This window comes from Mirounga leonina, unplaced genomic scaffold (genome assembly GCF_011800145.1).
Source record: "Mirounga leonina isolate KUSES-001 unplaced genomic scaffold, KU_Mleo_1.0 Mir_127, whole genome shotgun sequence".
Taxonomy (NCBI): domain Eukaryota; kingdom Metazoa; phylum Chordata; class Mammalia; order Carnivora; family Phocidae; genus Mirounga; species Mirounga leonina.
In genome coordinates, this window is record NW_023270316.1 from 4639190 (window position 1) to 4661605 (window position 22416).

Consider the following 22416-nt stretch of genomic DNA (forward strand, 5'->3'; position numbering starts at 1 on the left):
CTTTCTTTCATTTTTTGTATTGTGGTAAGAACACTTGAGATCTACCCTCTTAATAAAACTTTAAGTGCACAGTACAGTATTGCTAAATATAAGCACTGAATTGTTACAGATGGTCTCTAACACTTACTTTTCTTGTATAATGAAACTTTACACCCCTTGAATAACAACTCCCAATTTTCCCTCCACCCTAGCCCCCTCTTCCCCCGCCTCTGGTAACCGGCCTTCTACTCTGTAGAAGTTTGACTATTTATTTATTTAGACTATTTTAGATGCCTCATTCAGTGCAGTCTTGCAGTATTTGTCCTTTTGTGTCTGGCTGATTTCACTTAGCATAGGGTTCATCCATATTGTCACATATGGTAGAATTTCCTTCTTTTTTGAGACTGGATATATTCCGTTGTGTAGATATACTATGTTTTCTTTATCCGTTCATCCAGCAGTGGAAATTTAGGTTGCAGAAATCTTGGCTTTCATTTCGACACTTTCAGTAACCAGTTGAGAAAATTTTGACTTACTGTTTAATCTTGTGATCTTCCATTGCTTTGCTACATAAAGCATCTTGTTTTTAACACCTGTCAATCAGAGACCATTGTAACGGTGAGTGGTGACCACTGGGCATGAGTGAAAAATAAAGTTAAACGTGGCATACAAGAAAGCTAAATAAGTTCGATATAGTTCAATTCATGATCGGGAGATTGGAATGTACAGGATGAATTTTAACAAATGGAAGTAGCCCATATAAGATGAGAACTAGCAAGAATAGTTTTTCAAGAAAAATTCTCTAAATGGGGAGAAAAAAGGAGATGACCATTAATCCAACTAGCACACAGTACAGAGAGAGCTTATTTTGAACCCGATATAAAATGATACCAAACATTCATATTTTTACTCAAAAAACATATCTGTCTTCCTAGGGTTAAAAATTCCAAATTCATAGAGACAGGAAGTAGAATGGTGGTTGCCAGGGGCTGGAGTGATGGAGAAATGAGGACTTCTTGTTTATTGGGTATGGAGTTTCAGTTTGGGAAGACAGATATTTTGGTTTGCACAATGTAAACTATCCATGTTACGAATTTGCAGACCATACACTGAGTAGGACTGCTGTGAACATACTACAACAGAAGGGAGAAAGGGTAAGGGGCCATCGGCAGGTGGATCCAAGTGGTGTCAAAGTACTTTTCTTGCTTATTTGATGAGAGTTCGCAGGGGGTAATGACAGCATTTTTGGGGGTCGCGTAAAAAGAAAAAAAATCCATTTCTGTGGATTAGGGTTGGCATAGGTTGTGAAATCATCATGTTAGTCCTTCTTGCTAAGTCTCACTGTGACTTCAGTGTCCTCAACACAGTGACACTATGAATAACTTGAAAACTATACACCACCTCTGTTATAGATGACAGTTGCATAAAGAGAGATGATTTATGTGTTTAATCCTATAGCCTTCTGTTACAACGCAAACCTTATAGAATATGGTGAATAAGTGATTTCAAAAAGTACATACATGTAAACTTTACTGGAGAAAAACGGAAATTTAATAATATATTAGAAAACGTTCAGACGTGAGTAAGCTCATGATCTTTTTTTCATAATTGATTCTGATGCACTGATAACACTTTGTTTCATAATTAATCCAGTCGTTTATGATTATTATAATATCAAAATGCAAAAGGAAGTTCCGTTGATGATATGACCCCTTCCATGTCAATGCTTTTTGTCTGAAAGTATTTGAAGACCTGGTGTTATGCAACCACTGCTGAGAAAACAAATAGCTCAGGTTCTTGACGTTTTTTCCTTTCTGTTGTGGACACATACAATGTCAACATTGAAATGTCAAGTTCATCCTTGTGTTTCTGGTCGAGTGCATTTCTGAAGTCTGCATGTGGTTTTCATGGCACATCAGAGTCACAGACTTTGACCAGCCAACACTGTTAGAAGCACATCCGTCGCTGCCATTCCTGTGAGCACATATGGAAGCAGGGTGAAGAGGTAGGGACTTATAGTTCACCTTCATGTCATTCTGACACCTGCCAAAGCCCTTTTTTTCTCTTTGCTTTGAATAACTAATAATGGGGAAATCTCTGTGGTATATATGCCTTATGTCTCAGGTTTGCATATTCACTTTTGTTCATTTGGCCAGCCACAGTCTTACCTGCAGAAAAAGAGTGGGCATCTCCATGTTGTAGCCAGCTTTGAAAACTCGGTTCTAAGTTGAGACAATGAATACAAGTTGTATTGAACTCTGGGCCAGGAAAAAAAAAAAAAGAAAACCGTGCACATAATCTACTGCTTAGAGAAATGTCTTTGTCTTGGTAATGATACACCTATAACCGAAACTGTGGAACTTGGCAGTGTTCCTCCATGCTGATCTGAAACCACAGCCCTATTCACATAGACTGAGGTGCTAGTTTTCAAGTGAAAATTTGAATTCACATCTGTTTTGTATGGTTCTTGAATAGGTGAGCAATTGTTAAGCTATTATTCTTTTATCTGCTTCTGTAAGCAGAAATAAATCTTCTCTGAAAAGAGGTATTGAATTGGATGCACTAGAAATGGAAATCATGTTTGTTGTTATGGGAGATAGTGTGTGTGTGTGTGTTCTGATTGAATTTGTTGTGCATTATTACATAGTCTGAATTTCCTCATAGTATTCTCTTTGGGGGAAAATAAAAAGATCCCTGTGGTTCAACTTTCAAAAAACACTACTTTCTGAGTGCTTTGCTATAATCAAATTAAATAAGATGGATTACAGAAAAACGGTGAGCACACACTGCTGTATGCAGGTGCCTTTCTACACGGAGCCTGAGCTGGGGCCTTTTGGCTTCTTGTGCTCACCGCGGTGACTGCAGATTAGAACCACACACAAGGACAGAAATGTGGACTATCTAATGATAACGAAGTTGGGAAAGCAGATGCTGCAAAGGGGAACCTTCATGCTAATTACTCATGAAAACCTTTGCAGAAAGAAACAAGGTTGTGTAGTTTAATTAAAGTGCTACCAGCATTTTCAGACTAAGCTGAAAAATTGCCCAAATGAGAAACGATGTGAAGTCTAATTCACAGATCCCTTTGGTTTGCTCGGACCCTGTAAGACAGACCTCTTTCACCTGCCACGTGCCAGGCAAAATCACACACTGGCACAGTGAGCTCGATGGCAGCACGAGACTCTGACAGAAGGACAAATGCTTGCTCCCTTGCTTATGGCCCTGCTGTAGTTTTGCTCAAAGAAAGAAGTGGAGCAAGGATATTCCCAGAAGAACTGATCTTTTCTGTGCTGACATATTTTTACACTGCCCTTTCCAAAATGTACACAAGTTCAATTTTCTTAAAACTGTGGCCAGTAATTATAAGATTGTTAAGTTTTTTTTTCAATTCCCTACTATACTAAGAAAGATGTGATTTATCCCATTTTTATATGTCTGTGGCATAAAGCAGAGTGTGTACCAATAGAATGTTGCCTTAGACATGTTTGTTGCATAAAATTAGACTGCCGGTTTGCAGGATGCCATGGACTAAATGTGTTTCCCCAAAATTCATATGTTGAAACCTAACCCCCAAGGTGATGATATTGGAGGTGGGGCCTTCGGGAGGTGATTAGGTCAGAAGGGTGTAGCACCATGAATGTGATTAGTGCCCCAGGGTCCCTCCCCACTCCTGGAATGAATTGGCCCAGAGGTGGCCTAATGTTGCCGGCCTGGGAAGGTGGGTTTTGGCCGATGAATTCTAATGCTTCCTTATGCCCAGGGATCCTCGTGGGAAGACTGGGTTTAGTTCTGAGGAATAGATCAGTTCTCAGTGATTCCGTAGCACACTCTGACAAACATTATTCTTGGGTGCCCAGGTGGAATCATTCTAGAGGAAAGATATAACTCATTAAGAAGGAGTCATTATGTTCCTTCAGCTAAGGCATACTCTCAGTTCGCTGAAAAGTAGCAGAGAACAGAAGAAGGAGATGCAAAGTGAGTCTATAAATGTAGTTAAGATTATTTGGAGTGGCCTTTTATTAGGAAAAAACCTTATTTCTTAAAGGCATACTCCACAACTGTTTATTTTTATCATTTATGAAATATAAAAAATTACTTCTTTTATAAGATGACTCAAATAGCATTAGATTCGATTGGTTAAAGCAGGTGTCCAGGGGCGCCTGGGTGGCTCAGTCGTTAAGCGTCTGCCTTCGGCTCAGGTCATGATTCCAGGGTCCTGGGATCGAGCCCCGCATCGGGCTCCCTGCTCAGCGGGAAGCCTGCTTCTCCCTCTCCCACTCCCCCTGCTTGTGTTCCCTCTCTCGCTGTGTCTGTCTCTGACAAATAAATAAATAAAATCTTTAAAGAAGACAAGCAGGTGTCCAGTTGGAGGTGTCCTCTTCTCGGACTTGGTTGTGGTCTTCACTGGTCTTGTACGTGCTTTATGCAGGCCGTTCCTTCAATATTACCAGTTGTGGTGGTACTTCGAGCTAATTGGCAGTAGGAAGATTCTGACAGACGAATGCTACCCTTGTTGAAACAGTGTTTATAAGCCGTCTGCTCTTTTTATGAAAGGTATTTTTTTCTGCTTCACACGTTCATCCTGGAGCCCTCTTGGCATCTTTCTGTTCACACCGGACCGTTACAGATGATAACTTCTTTCCTGCTATTTCTAGGGTGTGCTCTTCTGTTTCAAGAATGCAGACTGTATTCCTGCTTTCTCTACTGTGCATGGTCCTCATGCTGTGTTTGACAGCTTTTCAACTGCTGGCATCCCCCAAGGCATTCTCTCTCAGGTTGTCTTGTTGGTTGAGTGACTTTGCACTATGGTAGGGGCTACGAGCGTGTGCACACACGCTCACACACACACACGTGTGCGTGTGCATGCAGGCACGGTCTGGCATCTGCACCGAAATGGACTAGTTCAGAAAGACCACTTTTCAAGGATCTCAGATGAGTGCTCATCCTCTCTCCCTCCTCACCCATTCTGTCTGTCTGTCTCTCCCATTTTCTCAGCCAGAAATAGTCTGTTGCCGTGCCCAGCAAGGTGGCTACATTTAAAAGACTACCAGCTGGATGCTTTTAGTCTGTAATGAGTTACACTGGTTGTAGTCAAAATACAGATACATTATTGAACTTTATTTGGAATGGTAACTGCTCTTTTATTTTTTTTTAATTTTTATTTATTTATTTTTAAAGATTTTATTTATTCATTTGAGAGAGAGAATGAGAGACAGAGCACGAGAGGGAAGAGGGTCAGAGGGAGAAGCAGACCCCCCGCTGAGCAGGGAGCCCGATGCGGGACTCGATCCCGGGACTCCAGGATCATGACCTGAGCCAAGGCGGTCGCTTAACCGACTGAGCCACCCAGGCACCCTGCTCTTTTAAAAGGTTTATGAAGCCTCTCGTTTTTTCATGGTTTTCTGTGGGTGAAGCACGGCTTATATGAGTGATATGGGAAGTTGATTATTTTCTACAAGTATGTGGATTTATTTATTTTTCATTATCTCCCAGCTTTGATTATTAAATGATATTTTTCAGGAGTTACTCAATTAGTGCTGTCCATGAACTGTATTTTTAACAGGGTGCCTAGGACTGTGGCCTAGGAATGGATTGGGGTTAGAGTTCAGAGGAAGGAAAGCAGGTTCTCATGAAAGATTATAAATATAGTGGTTTTTTTTTTAATAATTAAGGAGCATCAACATTTTCTTTATATCATAAGACATTTGATATTGAAAAATGGCATTTCACCGATGAAATAACATGCTTCTTTTAGGCTTGGTTAGACACAGTAAATTATATATAAAGAGAGACAAGAAATTGTAGTTATAAAGCCTTTTAATCATTGGAGATCATCCAGTGTAGACCTATATCCTCATTGTACCAATGAGGGGTTGTCTAGAAAGTAGATTTTAGGTTACTTATCGTAAAACAACAAAGCTAGTTAGCAACGTAGGCCAGAAATTCTAACTCTTCCCCAGGCTAGAAATATACTGGTTATACCCTAGGGACTGACAATTGCATTTTCCTTTTGTGAATGATGAGTTTACTCCTCACAGCGTTGCTTTTTCTTTCTAAACATCCGAAATACTGTTGGAATCCAAATGAACAAGAAAATAAATCACAATAGCAGTGTAACTCCTCAATTCACGGTTTTGGGTTATGTCCTTGAATTCAGGAGAGGTGGAAAGCAATTTCTTCCTTTATCTTCTACTTTCACATTTCCGGCATTGGCCACTGAAGTGAGAAACCAAAATCCATAAAAGCAGTGGTGCAAAGCAGGGTGGCCCACGACTCCATACCGATGGAAAGAGTGCACACTCTCGCAGGTGGACTGCTATTTCTAGGGTATGCTCTTCTGTTTTGAGAATGCAGATTTTATTCCTGCTTTCTCTACTGTGCATGGTCCTCATGCTTCTTTCCCTAGAGCTATGTGATTACCCATATTTATGTGCGAAGGATGGAGCAACCCACACATGCGCAGTGGAGTTCCGAGATGAGCGATTTCGGTTGGAATCGCTTCTTGAAATCCTTTAACCTGGATTAACCGAGGCCAGAGTTTCCTGCCTGGAACATCACATCCATGGCTTCTGTTCTTCTGTCTTGCTTGTGTTCTCAAACCCGAGGAATGCTTCCCCAGAAACATTAATGGGGAATGAATTCCGTTATAGACTCTTCAGTGCACCATCAGCCAAAAGGCAAGTTGTTAAGGAAATTATAGAAGAAAATGGCTTTAAGTCAATCTGTTCACACTTTATTTTCATTTATTTTCTGAATTGGGTACTCATTCAATAAGGACTTACTCTATGTCTGGCACTATTAGGTACGGGGGAGTCAAAGCAGAGGACTTTGATACGGTTCCTGCTATTAACAGTCAGACTGTCTCATGGAAGAACAGAATTACTTACCTATCATAATTACTTTAAAATGTGCTAAAGATGTTAGTAGAAATAGCCACTTGTTTATTCAGTGAACATATATTGAAAACCAGCCATGTACCATTAACGTGAGACATAAGACTAAGAATTAGAAAACATCCTTGTCTTTGAGGCATGTGGAGTCTGATGGGGGATGATAATCAGAGCAATAACCACAGTAATAACATCGAGCAGTTTCTAGACGCTAGTGGTACAAGAAACACTTGGCGTGTCCCAACTCATTGACTCCTCACAGCAGCTTTATGAAGGATGCGCTATTTATAGATGATCCCCAGTTATAGATGAGACAGCTGAGAACAGGTAGGTTAAATACCTTGCCCAGGATCACACAGCTAATAAGTAGCATAAACAGTATTCAAATCCAAGTTCTCTGGCTCCAAAATCTTACACTTATCACACAAACTTATGTAAAGTTGCATCAAAGGAAGACCACAGAAGGTCTCTGGAAGGTCACGGAGGCTTCGCTGAAGATGTAACCTTTGAAAGATGGTGTAGAACACAAGCTGATGGACTCCACTTGGTGGAGAAGGAAGAGATGATCGCAGGCAGGGGGACAAAGCAAGGCCCCTGGAGAGGGTGTGCAGCCTGTAGGAAATGTCAGTGAAAGCCAGTGGGACCAGAACACAGTGGAAGGTGAGGCAGGAGGCATGGGTTTCTTGGCTATGGTGAGGAAGCCAGTGGGTCGGCCTGATTCCGTATGAAGAGCATTTGCGGGGCAGAGGGGCTGGTGGAGGGTAGGCAGGGTGCTGTTGGACTTCCCCAGTGAGAAATGATGGTGGTGTGCACGAGAATGGGGACAGCCCACAGTTTGCTAACCACCTATGAAGGAGTTTCAGTTGCACTTGAGTCTCTGTTAAAGAAAGACCCAACAGAGAAGTAACAGCCGTACTGGGCACGAAAGGCAGGGGTTCACCAGATAGACAAGGAGGGTGACCGGCTCCTCTCCATTGAGGAAAGAGAGATATATTGACAGAGGAACTTTGGGTAATTGGACTGTCACAGTAAAACCAGACAAATGCTCTTAACAGCGGCATTTCCCTTGGTCAGCGGCGCCCAGCACATTTACAGGTTCTCCTTCTCAGCGTCCTGCCATGGTGCTCGCTTACTTGTGATGGCCACTGGAGAATACTTTATTACAGCCCAATTTGAAGAGAGAGCAGACTTCCTCAGAAGAGTGAATATTCACACACCATCAATTTCCGGTCTAAGTAGAGCAGTTTAACTGCCCATTTCAATCGTTGGGGTGATACTTTTACCCTAGAATTTTTCATTGTTCCTTGTACATTTAACAATTTCTTTAGGTCTTGCTGTCTTTCCAGAAGGCTAATGCTATCTGTCCCTTTAACTATAGTGCCAAAATCTGGAACATTTTCAATCACCTTAGTGCTAAAGTAGAAAGAACACAGTGAAAAAGTCTGTAAATGGAAGGAGCCCATGCTCTAACAATGTGCATGATTTGTCAGCTGCAATAAGACTGTATCGCTGTCCACGTTAATGGTATCAAAGCGTTTCCATGTTAAATTGCTTTAATGGTGAAGCAGAGACTCTCACAGTTGGGCGTGTCCTGGGATCCCCTATAGGGCTACTAAGAACACAGATCGTTGTGCCTATCCTAGAGAGCTTCTGGTTCACTAGGGCTTAAAACTTGTATCGGGAAGGAGTTCTGGTGGATGCTGATGCTGCTAGTGTAGAAACCACACACTGAGAACGGCAGGCGGGAAGGGAAGGTGGTCTTAAACCACTTTTCCATGATGCTGGGCCACTGCCAGGGTTAGAGAGAAGGGGTGTCACACGAGCTGGGCTTTGTTGTTGCTGCAGAAGGTAAAGGCGATGGACCCTCTCCTACACGTGCTGGCGCTCTGACAGCAAGAGGCTTTGCTGGTAGAAAAGGTTGACTCGCGGGCGCCTGGGTGGCTCAGTTGGTTAAGCAACTGCCTTCGGCTCAGGTCATGATCCTGGAGTCCCGGGATCGAGTCCCGCGTCGGGCTCCCTGCTCGGCGGGGAGTCTGCTTCTCTCTCTGACCCTCCTCCCTCTCATGCTCTCTGTCTCTCATTCTCTCTCTCTCAAATAAATAAGTAAAATCTTTAAAAAAAAAAGAAAAAAGGTTGACTCGCGTTCTTGGTGAACTCACTCCTCTCAAAATGACATGCATGCACACTTCCTGAAAGAGCCACGTTTGCAATTAATTTTTTATGGGCACGACACAGTCGTCACAAACGAATTCCATTCAATGATGGGTTTAAACTCTTACTTTCTTTTTTGTTAACATGGTTCATGATTCAGCTTTATTTGGGTATCACCAGTTACCCCATCAATGTCGTCTTTCTGTTCCAGGATCAAATCCAGTCCACGCTACCACATTGCATTTAGTTGTCACACCGCTCCAGTCTCCTCTGGTCTGTGACGGTTCGCGGTACTTCTTTCCTTTTTATGACCATGACAGTTTGAAGAATACTGGCCAGGCATCCTATAAAATGTCTCCAAGCTAGATCTGTCGATAATTTTCTCGGGATTTGACTGTGGTCATGAGTTTTTGAAAAGCATACCACAGAGAAGAAATGACCTCATCATATCGTAAAAGAGGAGGTGTGACATCAGTGAGAGATCACAGCGTCGTCTACTTTTAGATTGATGCCTGTGTTTATATAACGACAGGCGGAATTACTGATGCTAAGTGGTAATAAACACGTAATAGCAAACAAGTGAGCAAAGTCCCATTTCAGTAGCTGAAGGGTATCAGGGTGTAAGCCATCAGGAAATCAGGTAGAAAATTTTCTTATAAATATTGCTATGATAAATCGATATTTAATAAACATGTTGATAAAACTACAAATAAGTAATAATCATACTTAAACACAGAAATATTTTTCGTTTTTTTTTTTTAACATTGTTTTCAGCTCTAGAGACCCATTTTAGAGTAAAGAACAGGCGGGGATGCACAGGTATGTGCTTATATTCCCTTTTGATAAAATGGGAAGGGAGGGAGTATGCAAAATAAGGAGCTTTGCATTTTATCTCTGTACTCGAGAGTGCACAGAACATGGGTGATTTTTGCCAATACCTGGAGTAAATTTGTGGCGGGGCATTTTGCCGCCATGTTTCTAACATTGGTTATGAACGACATCATGAAATAATATCATATTTTGCCAAATCAGTGTCTCCTGTGGTCATTAGGCTACAGAGTAGAATTGGAAAATCTCTGTAAGCAGCAGACCCTGTGACAGAAATATCAATGTAGTGAGTACGGGGAAACATGCATTTTCTATTAAAATGTGAAGCCCTTCAGCATGAAGAGAAAGATTTATATAGTAGATAAGGGGAAACAGATTAACTCTCTCAATATTCATTTGGAAATTGTCATTTAGGATTTTGCACTTCCTAAATACCATAAGCTTCTGCCTGGCAGGTTTTGAAAAAATAAGTTTGCATGTCAGCACCTTTACAAGGTAGATAGGAAGCTGCAGGTAGCAAGGCTGGGGGCAGTTTTAGCTGGCTTGTGTGATGCATTATGAAAAGTCTGGAACAACCCATTCAAAGTAAATGTCAGTTTGTATGCACATTCAATTTTTAAAAATATGAAAGTGATTCAGGACATTGGAGGCAGTCATACTCATGAAAATATATGGTTATCAACAAGTCTGGTGACTCTAAAATTTCTTTGGAAGAATAGGAAAATCTTGCATTCACAAAACATCATACACATCATCATGAAACATGCATTTATTGAGAGCTTGCCTTGTTCAAAACTCTGTGTGCGGCACCATAGACGTTGTGAATGGTGTAAAGAGAGAAGGCATCTACTCTGAAGTGTGTGAGTAAAAGCATAGATGTCTGAACGTCTTTTTTGGGTCAAGAAGGGGACATAGGTTTCTGCCAAGCTGGGTTACATGAAACAGGGCTAGGTAACAGAAGAAAAAGCATTGACTTTGAGATCTGGGCGGGAAATCGGTAATGTGCATTTCAAGGATTTAGCTTCCGGATTCCCTGTGAACCAATGTATCGTTCCTAGGAAGAGAGAATCAGTTCCAGCAACTGTATAAACAGATAGGTGCAAATGAGAGGCCCTGCTGGCAAGGGCCACAGGAAGGTATAGATACCAAAATCTGTGTGAGAGGTTTAAGGGAAGGATGGAAGAAAGAAGGAAAGGAGACCAAGGGAGAGACAGGAAGAGACAGAGGGAAGGAGAGACAGAATTCCCAGGTGGAGGCTTTGTCTTCATTTCGCGGACCGTAGTGTCTGAGAACTAGTAATATACTTCTAAAGGAATTTATGTCTTGATCTTACTAAGTGCTGAGTGGGAACTGATTAATATTTGTAAGTAGTGGGGCGCCTGGGTGGCTCAGTCGGTTGAACGACTGCCTTCGGCTCGGGTCATGATCCTGGGGTCCTGGGATCGAGTCCCACATCGGGCTCCCGGCTCAGCGGGGAGCCTGCTTCTCCCTCTGACCCTCTCCCCTCTCATGCTGTTTCTCTCCTGCTCACTCTCTAATAAATAAATAAATAAATAAATAAATAATCTTAAAAAAAAATATTTGTAAGTAGTAAAGGAACATAAACAGATGTGTACTTTAGGAAGACGGGTTTGGCCACAGTTTCTAAAATAGATTTTAGGTGGTAGATCACTAACGTGTTTGTATCAGTACTATATTCATTTTTATTGCCTAATAATAGTCCATGGTGTGGCTCTGCCCCATATTTCTTATCCATTCCCCAGCTGATGGGCATATGGGCCATTTACACAACAATAAAAAATTTAAAAAATATATGACATGTATTATATGTAATGATAATATGTAATAAACAACACATGATATATAGCCAACCTTAGAGGAAAATGTAAAATCACAGAAAGAAGCAAATAGTAAAACAAATTTGAGTTTTCTGAAATTTATTTTATGAGCTTTCCAAAATGGCAATGTTATGGGAGGAATGAAATACTTTGGTCTTCTCCAGGTAGGTTTCTATGATTCGTGTGTTGTTTATTTAGGTAGTGATCTGTGTTTCTAAATCAGTCACCTTCTATCGCTTCTCGGCCTTTTGGCTAAGATCAAGTGTAAATCAGTCACCTTCAAGACCTGTAATGCTGCTGCAGAATATAATAGTCATTTTTATCAACTTAATTACGGCTTTGGTTCCTTTGTTCATTGTGATAATTTGCTGTGGGCAAATGACACATACAAATAAACATATTTATTCAAAGCTTCGATTCCAAACTTATGAAAATTTGGCCAACCCTGTGCCACAATGATTATATATTAACATAGTGGCTCATCTTATATCCTTATGAGGCCAAGGCAGAATAAGCTTTCTAAAATCTCATAATATTATGGACGGAAATAATGTAGCGTTATTTAGAAATTTCCATAATACTATACTCCTTGAAAACAGAAGCTGTGGCTTGAGAAAAATAAAAATAAATACTGACTACTTATAATCCTGAGATGTTTTACATGCCAAATATTAAATAAATTGTGTAAAGTTCTAGATTGATCCACAGGTACTATACATATATCAATAAGGAGAAGTTTGAGTGTTAATATTTTAACACGAACTTTGTAGTCACTATCAGAAATACTTTTTCATCAACGTGATGAAAACATCACATTGCTCAGTGGAGCTAGACTGAGATGTTGCATATTCTCTGCCCCTTAATTAAATGAACCCATTTCGAGTGGTCTTTTTCGCTAAGTGAAAAAACAATCTTCAGATATCTTAGAGGTGTTCACGTGAACAGTCAAGAGATACTGTTGCAATAGAAACATTTAATTCATTAAAGCAGGTCCAAAGTGTTTATACTGGTAGAATGTGGTTGGTAGTTATGTTTATTAATGAAAATAAAACTGCATTTGTACATGGCATTATAGCATTTACACTCTATCCAGACTTTTTGTTAATGTAGCATGTATCTCGCTAAAATGAGTGAAGCTTTATTTTTTCGTGGGACTTAAGATTTCATCGGTTATTAATAATCATGCTTAAGTGTTTGACTCTATATGGTATCTGACACTGAAATAGTTTCTGTGTCTTAGATTTCATTTCTCATGCTTTATAAAAATATTGAGTAGAGAAAATTTTTGACTGCTAGGATTAATTTTTCTAGATGCAGTGGAAACAACGAAAGGTGTAAATATGCAAAAATGCAGAGATTTAAGTTTTGCCTAAGCAAAAAGCAAATTTTAGACCATAGGGGAGCTGTAAACATTAAGAAGATGCATTTTCTGTCTTCTGTGAACTCATAATTAGAGTGGATGCACATGTCTTATGTAAATGATGTCAATCAACATAAAATATAAAAAGTGTAACATAGAGACGAAAAGGCATATAATCAGAATGAAAGCAACAATTATTTCTGATTGGGGAATCAGGGACAGTCACAGAACCGTGGCATTTAAGCTGGGGTTTGATGGGTTGGTAGAATTTCTTAAGTGGACAAAAGGGGACTAGCTTTCTTCCTGAGGAAATAGCATGAGTAAAGCAAGTGTGTGATTATACCCCATGTTTTAGTGGCAATTAATTTTCCAGTGGCCTGGTGGCTCTTTTCACCTGCTGTGGAAAGGGAAGCATGCCCGCAGTTCATATGGGCAGAGGCAGTGGAGAAGGGCCTTTCAGGGTTTGGGGTTTTGCTGAAAACTGTAAGGATGTTGTAAGCAGGTCCACAGTGTTGGAGAATGACTTTGAATGGCATCAGTTGCTTTTCTCAGTAACTGCAGGAGGTTGTGGGGCCCTGAGAGGCTTGTCTTTGGAAAGGAAGTGGTGATGGTTAGGGTGCACCTGTGGCTTGGGAAGAAAACCTTTGTAAGTGGTCCGTGTCTAGTTGACAACATATAATCATTGTGGCACAGGGTTGGCACAGGGTTGGCCAAATTTTCATAAATTTGGAATCGAAGCTTTGAATAAATATCCAGCCATATTTATATGGCTGCAGAAGTGCTGGGGTCACACAGTACCTTTGCAGATTAGGTTATCATTATGGTCCCCTTGGATAAATAAACTACATGAGGGCTGAAAAGAAAAAATCAGCCTCGGTGAGGAAAGCCTAGAACTCACTAGGTAACGTTTGCTTCCTGCGTGTATTATTATCTGTAGAAGGAGCTGCATTGAAATCTCTGAGTTCATATATCAACAATACATTTACTATTTTATCACAGTATGTAGGTAGGTAATGCAGCGTGGGAAGAATAATATCAAATCTACAAGTGCTGCTTTGGTGACTACTGTCTCTGGGCTCTGATTTGTCTTTCTGGTGAAAATTAATGCTGGTATGTTTTGAAAATGTTCATATCTTTATTGGCATTTTTAGATGCTTGTGGATCATTTAGTTGAAGTGTTAAACCTTTTGTTTTTATTTATTTGATATTTGATTTTTGCAGAATCAGCCAGGTGCAGAAATGTTATTCAATAACTTACCACAATGTATATTTATGCCTGGTGATAATTCGTATTCTGGATGCACATAGTATATATTAGATTTTGAGAATAACATTTTGCCATAATACAAAGTGTTTTACGAAGCTGAATAAGCAAACTTCTTAGATCAATGAAATCATACTTATATATTGAATACTTTATAACTGAACTTAAAAAGAAGTCATGACAAGATTAATACTAGAAGAAACTAAATACATTATTGTTTTTTGCAGGTATGTGTCACTATTAGGTATTTTAGTAAGTGTCACTGACTTGATATTTAAAGTTTTAAATACATATTAGAAATCACCAAAATAGAAATAAGAGGAACCTGCCAAAAATTGTTTTAACTTTGAAAAAGAATTACAGGATGTCTACTAGTAAAGTAATATGATTTATAAGGATGATTTTGAAAGAAAAGAAATAAAGCATAGCATAGTACCTATGAGTCAGGAGTTTTTAAGCATGTGTTACTGATTTCATGCGTTTAAATTCTTGGGGTTAAAAAAGGACTATTACAAATAGCTTTTTTTTTCAATTACTTGTAGTTGGTTGGAGACACGTACGGAAAATAAAATGCAGGCATTTCCGTTTCACTGGAAATTATCATAATGGTAGGTCAAAGATTAAGACATGACTTTTGTAAGAAATATTCTCACAGTGAATTTCAGATTTTCTCATCTACTTGGTATACTGAATCAACCCCATGTAAAGGCATTTTTGCTTTTCCTACAAGATGTCACATTTTGACACCATACTTCATGATCAATGAACAATCCACTGCTTTGTAAAACTCATGAAATTATATATTATCATTTAAAAGATTTATGAAATCATATTAAGAGATGGACACAATCCATAATTGACTTTTTTTTTTTTTTTTAAATGGTGTGCCCAAGAGTCATTACTTTTTTTGGTTCTCTTCTGAGATAATTTCTTTAATTTCATCTAGAATGTTTTAGCATTTCAGTGTTTTAACATTTTTACAAGTAGTAAAACACAATATATTCTATTTCATATTCTCCCAAATTAAAAGGTCAGCATCAAGCATTAAGGAAACACCTTAAAGGCATAGAGAATTTTAAAGCTGTCAGTAACAGAACCTGGAGCACAGCAGAATATTTAGTATTAGAAACTAGGTCATCCCTGCACAAATGCATGTACCTTCCTTGTCTCTCTAGGTCACTTTGAGATTTATATGCTCAGTTCAAAATACTTGCAATCTGAAACTGTTAAAAAAGGGTGAGCTTTCTGAATGTTTCTCTGTATTTCTTTCTATATAATTCTACAAAATCTATTTAGAACATTGAATAACAGCAAAAAATGTATTTTCAAGCAGTCAATCTGTTTTCAGTTTATACCTTACTTCAAACCTATAGGTGCTAGGCCTGGCCCTTTTAATTTGGTGCATGGAACATCTCCTATGATTTTATGATTAGCAGCCCTGTCCATGTCAGGGATCTAGGCCAGAAGAAGCCACAAGCAGTTAAACTGGATCCAGCATTGACAGGAGTTAGAACTGTTAGCAATTCATTAAGAAGACGCTCGCAAAATATTTATCCAAGACTTCTGAAACTATAAAACAGGGCTGTATTTGCATATAATTTGTGTCTGTGATCCTAATCTTGAGGGTTAATTGCACATAGGACTAAATAAAGCATACCATTTCTCAAGCAAATGTGTATTTACTCATGGAATGTAATTTAGAAATGTTGAAACCAAGCTTTTTTTTTTTTTTTTTTTTGTGCATGGAAATAAGGAAAGGGTCAGAAGAAGGTGGACAGACTCTGAAGTCTATTATAGCTTCTCCCATGTCCTTTCCCTCAGTTAGAATGGAAGAGCTCCTATCAGGAAGGACAGTGGACGTGTTTATTTTGTAGTTATCAAGGAGTAAGAGTATCTTGGACATCCTGAAATCTTATCTGTTCCTGTGCTAAAGAGTCTGCCAGTGAAACCGTGTGGAGCGAAACCGGTTTGGAATTTTCAGAGCTAGTGACACTGATACAGATTTTGGCAGAAACTGATGGGAGCAGGTGCACATTTCAGAAGACTACATATAACATACAAGATAATATACGGAATATAAGAGTGCAGAAACAGGGCGCCTGGTTGGCTCAGTCGGTTAAGCGACTGCCTTCGGCTCAGGTCATGATCCTGGAGTCCCTGGATCGAGTCCTGCATTGGGCTCCCTGCTCGGCAGGGGGTCTGCTTCCCCCTCTGCCCTCTTCCCTCTTCCCTCTCGTGCTCTCTGTCTCTCATTCTCTCTCTCTCAAATAAATAAATAAAATCTTTAAAAAAAAAAAGAGTGCAGAAACATTCTTCCGTGCTGTTCAGTTCAGCACGTATGCATTGGTGCTCCCTGTGTGGCGGGTTTGTGAGGGTTTGAGGTGGATCATCCCTTTCTTCAGGAAGGGGAAGCTCACCTGCTTGTGGCAGGGTTGGGGCGGTGGTCATTCTACTGTAGATGCCCAAGGCTGTGTGCCTCGGGACGATGTGAGATGAGCTGATACTGTGCAAAGATTGGAGAACGCTTCTCAGAGAAAGCAAATAGCCTTTAAGCTCCACTGAAGAAGGAGTAAGTGCAAGGAGTGAGAAGAGAGCCTGCTAGTCTTTTTGCTCCTGCCGTCCCACACTGGACCAGGGCCTTGGGTTTCACTGATGCTGAAGACATTTTGTCAGTGGAGGCCTGAGGCGCCTGCCAGACAGAAGGTGGGTGCGTGTGAGGTCGTGAAGACACAGAGAAGAGCCATGCGGTGGGGGCAGGAAGGCAGGGCTATACTTCAGTCTGTGCTGTGTTTCGTGTTAGCTCGAGGGCTCATCGAGGGGGATTTGTGTGATTGCATCTCTGCTTAGGAAAGATAATCCTGAGGAAACCACAGGAGAGACATCACTGTGACAAGTTGAGTGGAGAATGGACAGGACTTGCCAGTTCATCACATTGAGGGAAAAGTCAGTGAAACGACCAGTTTTAGGATTTAGGCAATCCCCTGAGATTGGAGGCAGGGGAGATGGAGCAGCTCACTTTGAAAATAATGGGCAAAGAAGACAATATTAGATTTTACCCTCTATCTGGATCAGTGATTTCAAGAGGAAGATGTTCACCATGTGGGGCATGCTCAGTTTGTTTTGCAGAAAAGCAGGTGTGGAAAACTAAGCAGATTCCCTGACTATTATGAGTATCTGGTCCTTTTGTCTTTGCTCAGGTTGGTGGCTCCCGAAGACTTAGTTTGAGGTTTTCCTTGGGGTCTCTAGCCCTAGCCATGCACTTAGAGTAACTTCTTTATAATTAAGGATACAGGAGATCAAAAGACTAAGGTCTGGGTAACAAAACCCAATCAATTTAGAAATTTTAGTGCCATTCTGGGTCTAGAAAAGTTAAACTGCCTCCAAGGTGAGTTCTGAAAGCCAAGAGACACCATTACTCATTAATCATAAGCTCTGGGCCAATAATGAGACGAATGGGCAGGTGAACTCCTCCTTCAAGGAAAGCAGTTAATTTCCTGCCTAAATGCGTATCCTCCCTGGGTGTCCACTCCAACTCAGAAAACAGAAACAGAGCTCCTGGGTCTGTCTAGCTGATCCTTGTGGCAGTCCAGTGTGGGGTGACGGCCCACACGAGGAAAGAAGCAAAGAAAAGATGTTCTCTGCTGGACTCACAGAATGTATGACAGAGGTGAAGAAACAGTTAGGGTCGGTGGGGGAAAAACTGAGCAAACACTTGTGTCTACCACCACATTCCAGGTACCTGTTTATGCCCCTGGCCCACACTCCCTCTCTGCCAGGACCAAACGCATAATACTCTGAGGCACTTTCTGAGACTGAGGTATGGCCATTTCCTCTGGTGAATTTTCACGTTCAGCTGAAGCAGAACTAATGCCATCCTTCACCCTTGTTCCCACGTCAGCAAGGCTAGAACTTCAAGCTCTCACTCCTCCCTGACCATTTCTGTGAAATCCTCTTCCTCTGTCTTCCAGACTACCCAGCCTTGGTTCAGAGCCTTACTACACGGCATCCTACACAAATCTAAAATGGTCAATTCTATGCCTAAATTACTCCCAACACTATTTGTTGCTTTGGAGAATATACAAAAAATACGACAATACCCCTCACTCAACCAGCCATTGGAAAACCTCAGCTGTCAGGATCAAAATCGTAAACTTCTAGAAAGGCTTCTGTGATGGCAAAGACCAAAGCAGAATGGTCGGAGTGCACTGAATCTGGGGTGAACACTTCACACTTTATTTTTTTTTAAGTTTTTGTTGTTGTTGTTGTTTTGTTTTTTGTTTGTTTGTTTTAAGTAATCTCTACACCCAACATGGGGCTTGAACTTACAACCCTGAGATCCAGCGTTCCTTACTCTCCCGACTGAGCCGGCCAGGCGCCCCATTCTCACATTAGATTTCGGAAGTTACTTGTATGTTCCAGAAGCCATTAGTTGAGGTGAATTACAGAAGCAGCTCCATTGTGTATGGAAGGAGCCTCGACTGACATCAGAGGCCCGCATTTGGATGAGGTGCTGCCATTTTCATCTGTCCTCGGGCAGGGTGCTGCCTCCTGGAGTCCATCATGTGTTACTCTAAGGGTAAATGAATGCAGATGAGTTCCCTAGTTTATAATGGTGCTCATTAAAGGCTAACTCAATTTGTTGTTTCGGAGTCATTTTATTTCTAGTTAGTTTAGCAAATCAAAACCGTAAACAAATAAAGTCTCCATATTTTGATATAACTTTTCTAAGGGGACTTTTGGTTCAGAGAGTTTAGTACTTGTCTACGTAGAAGGTATTGTTCCATGCTGGTAATCATTACACTAATATGTGCAGATAAAGCCCAGCAAAGTGTAAATGTAGTATTTCTGAGAATAAATATTCAGGCAATGAGAAGTTTTCATCGAGTCTTTCTGAATGGTTTTTGTGCTGAATAATACAAAGCCATTTTTTAAAGTTCTTATTTAGACTAGGCTAGAAAATAATAATCTGACTTCATAAAGTGGCTACTTATGTCTGAACAAGTCACCCGTGTCTGAGCAGTTTTCATTATTATTTCCTGGAAACTAAGTAGGATTCGGAGAGAAATATTGACCAAATTATGTTAATTTTAGAAATCTTTAATTTAGAATTTCAGTGTCATTAAATTGTTGTCATTTCCCCTTCAATTCATGCCAACATACTTCACATATGGAATCCAGTCTCCTCTGGTTTTCATTTGCTTATCTCAAATAATAGGCACAACTCATAGACATCCTAATCTGACAGGACGAGGCCCATTTCTTCCATATCTGGGAGCGTTATCCCCTCCTGCAGCACCCTTCTAGCTCTTAGTAAGAAAGGGCTTGGTAAATATTCTTGAATAACTGCATGCATGATTGAATGGCACCAAACTGGAGACTTCCCAGGCAGTTTTTCCTTTGGCTCCATATAAGAGATCTTTCCATTTCTACCTGAAGGGTGCAGATGGAGGCTTGAATATCTAGTGCAATTGAGCTGATTAGTTCATTCGATCCCAACTTTCCACTAAGAATTTTTTCTTTTGCTCTATCACGGTAATGATCACCCTTAATCTTAGAGCCAAGCATTTGAACTGATAAGATTTCTAGCAATGGGGATGGTATACAATTGGCTTTTCCCTTTTTATTTGGTCTAGCACATTCAGAAACCTTCCTTTTATTCATTCATTGATCCACATCCTAAAATTTATTAACTGTATACTCTGCGTTGGGAACTACAACTGATATAACAGACAACATGGTCTCGTTCCTCCAGAAGCCCATGCTTTGGACGACTGATTCCCGTGCTGGGAAATGTGTATCTATATATGTTATGTGCTTCAGTGAATTTTAGGTGACTACAGAAAAAAGAAGATGAGAAAAGGGTTAGAGAAAAGTCAAATATAAAATGTTCTGTATTTTACTTATTCTAAGATTTATAAAATCATTCACAAATTATGACTAGAAAATGTACATGCAAGGTGTTTATAAGGATCTATTTTATAAATAGTATGATTTGGTATTGTTTGTAGAAGTTTTTATTTTAACAGTTTGTATTATATACAGATAAAATAGATGTAGCTAATAAAATTCAAAATGAAAATATCCCAAAGGCATGTGTTGGGAAGGCTAATTTTGTCATTTCTACTTGTGATAATAAAATATTTTTCTGAGGATATCTACACAGCATACTAATTTATAACATGCTAAATGAATAATAAATTTTCTCAAATGGAACAAAAAGGGAGTGTCTTACACATTGAAACAAAACAATTATAAAAGTTATGACAGAAAAGACTGGTAGCCTATATTGATCTTTGATAAAATATCTTTTACCTATGAGAGGAGCCATCTAGCAAATAATTCCTTAATAATAGAATGATAGAGCTAAAGACATTTCCATCGAAGAGCTTTTCATATTGAGGCATTTCCATAAGACGTACTTCATGCAAATTTCCTTTTTTTTTTTTTGAAATTTCTAAAACACATAAGCAAATGAGATAGCTCCTCAAATCGCTGATACACAGATAGTTATAGAATTCAGGCAATGAAATGTGCAAAAAACAGAGAGTAATTCACAATGCTTTCATTCAGACAGTGCAGCGAAGGGCGTGTTGGGAAGGAGGAAGAAGGCAGGCAACCGACTGGGGAAGCTGAGTGTATGCATATATTCACGGCCAATTTGGGAGAGCTGAGAAGACTTGGTTCATCCTTGTGAAACATTTTTGAAATTGCTCTCTATCAGTGTTAATTAGGATATGAAATTAAAATCTGTTCACATCCAACTGAATATGATGTTAGCGATATAGGGCACATATTTAGTTGGCCCTGACAGGATTTTAATTTCTGCCGTCAGTTTCTATAAAAACTTGTAAGGGAGGGAATGTACTGATCTATAATTTCTATCGACAGCTGCCAAGGTCCTGCCAAAACCATCTGTCTTATTATTACTACCCGTCATTGGATTTTCTTGGAATCCCTTGTACATTTAGAGAATGGTCCCTGAGTGTTACCCCTGTCTGCATTGTAACGGTACCTCCCTTAGTGATTGCTCATCTATTCAGAACCTTTCTTGCACGTATTTTAAAACAAATTGACATCATCTTGGTACAGTTCATCCGCTCTTCTGAAATATCTGGTAGATGTCTTACTGCTGTGCTTTGTATGCATGGGTACCTAGGAAAGAAAATTAGCTATGGAGGCAGTGGAGAATATTTTAGTGAAGTGAAGTAATTATATCCAATGATCTGGAATCTCCAGATTTCTGTGACAGCAAATGACATTGTAGTTCTAAATGCTTCTCTAACAAATATCTTAATATTATGCTACGTAGTGTACCTTTATTTTTTATTGATGTGCAGATAAGACTACAGGACAGTCAAAGTAAGTGAGGGCCAGTGGTATTTAAGGGCATTTAAACAGTTTAACTGGCAGATTGTGTAGAACTGTAGCAAAATAAATTATGCAAGCCGGTTCCCTTGAAATGTGATTGAGGAGCTCTGGAGTTAGTATAGAATCCTTTGTTCATTTTGCTAACATTCTTCTGTTGGATGAAAGATAATTCTAGAGCACCTGATGAGGCTTCACCCCAAAGATCTAGTTTATTATTCTAGAGAAGGAGCAAAGTATTCTCAGTCCAAATGGTGCTGGGTGTTATTTCATTTGTAAATTAGAAATTACTTTGACTGTTTTTAAACTCATTTTATTTAATTGCATGAATGCAAGCCACGACAGAGCTTCTAGAAAAATAATGTAACAATAAGCCAACTGAAGAAGATTTTGTATAAAATATGAAATCTGAGAGTTAAGTGTCTTGGACTTCCTTCTTCACTTGAGCATTAGGTATCTTGCCCACAAAAGTTAGGCAATGTCTAAGTCCAAGCTTTAGCGGTACTCTACTGCCTTTTTCTTCTTTTCTTTCTCTTTCTCTTTCCTTCTTAGTCCTAAATTCCAGTCAATGAACACACAATGGTATGCCCTTTAAGTATGAGGATTGCAAAAGAAGTGTTAGACATAGTTTGGTTCTTAAAAGCATTTATTAAGCCCCATCCTCCCCCTACCTTCTTACCCCTTCCCCTCTTCCCTGTCTCTCCCTCCCCTTCTTGCTCTCCTTCCTCCTCCCTCCCTGTT

General features: G+C 39.8%; 1 protein-coding gene and 1 pseudogene across 1 annotated transcript in view; both read left to right on the forward strand.

The window, feature by feature from the left end:
- The window catches only part of FAM155A (family with sequence similarity 155 member A), a 611294-nt gene that overhangs the window by 33943 nt on the left and 554935 nt on the right, over positions 1 to 22416 (forward strand). The gene's annotated exons all lie outside the window — the stretch shown is intronic.
- Positions 11919 to 12087, forward strand: LOC118009736 (annotated as a pseudogene).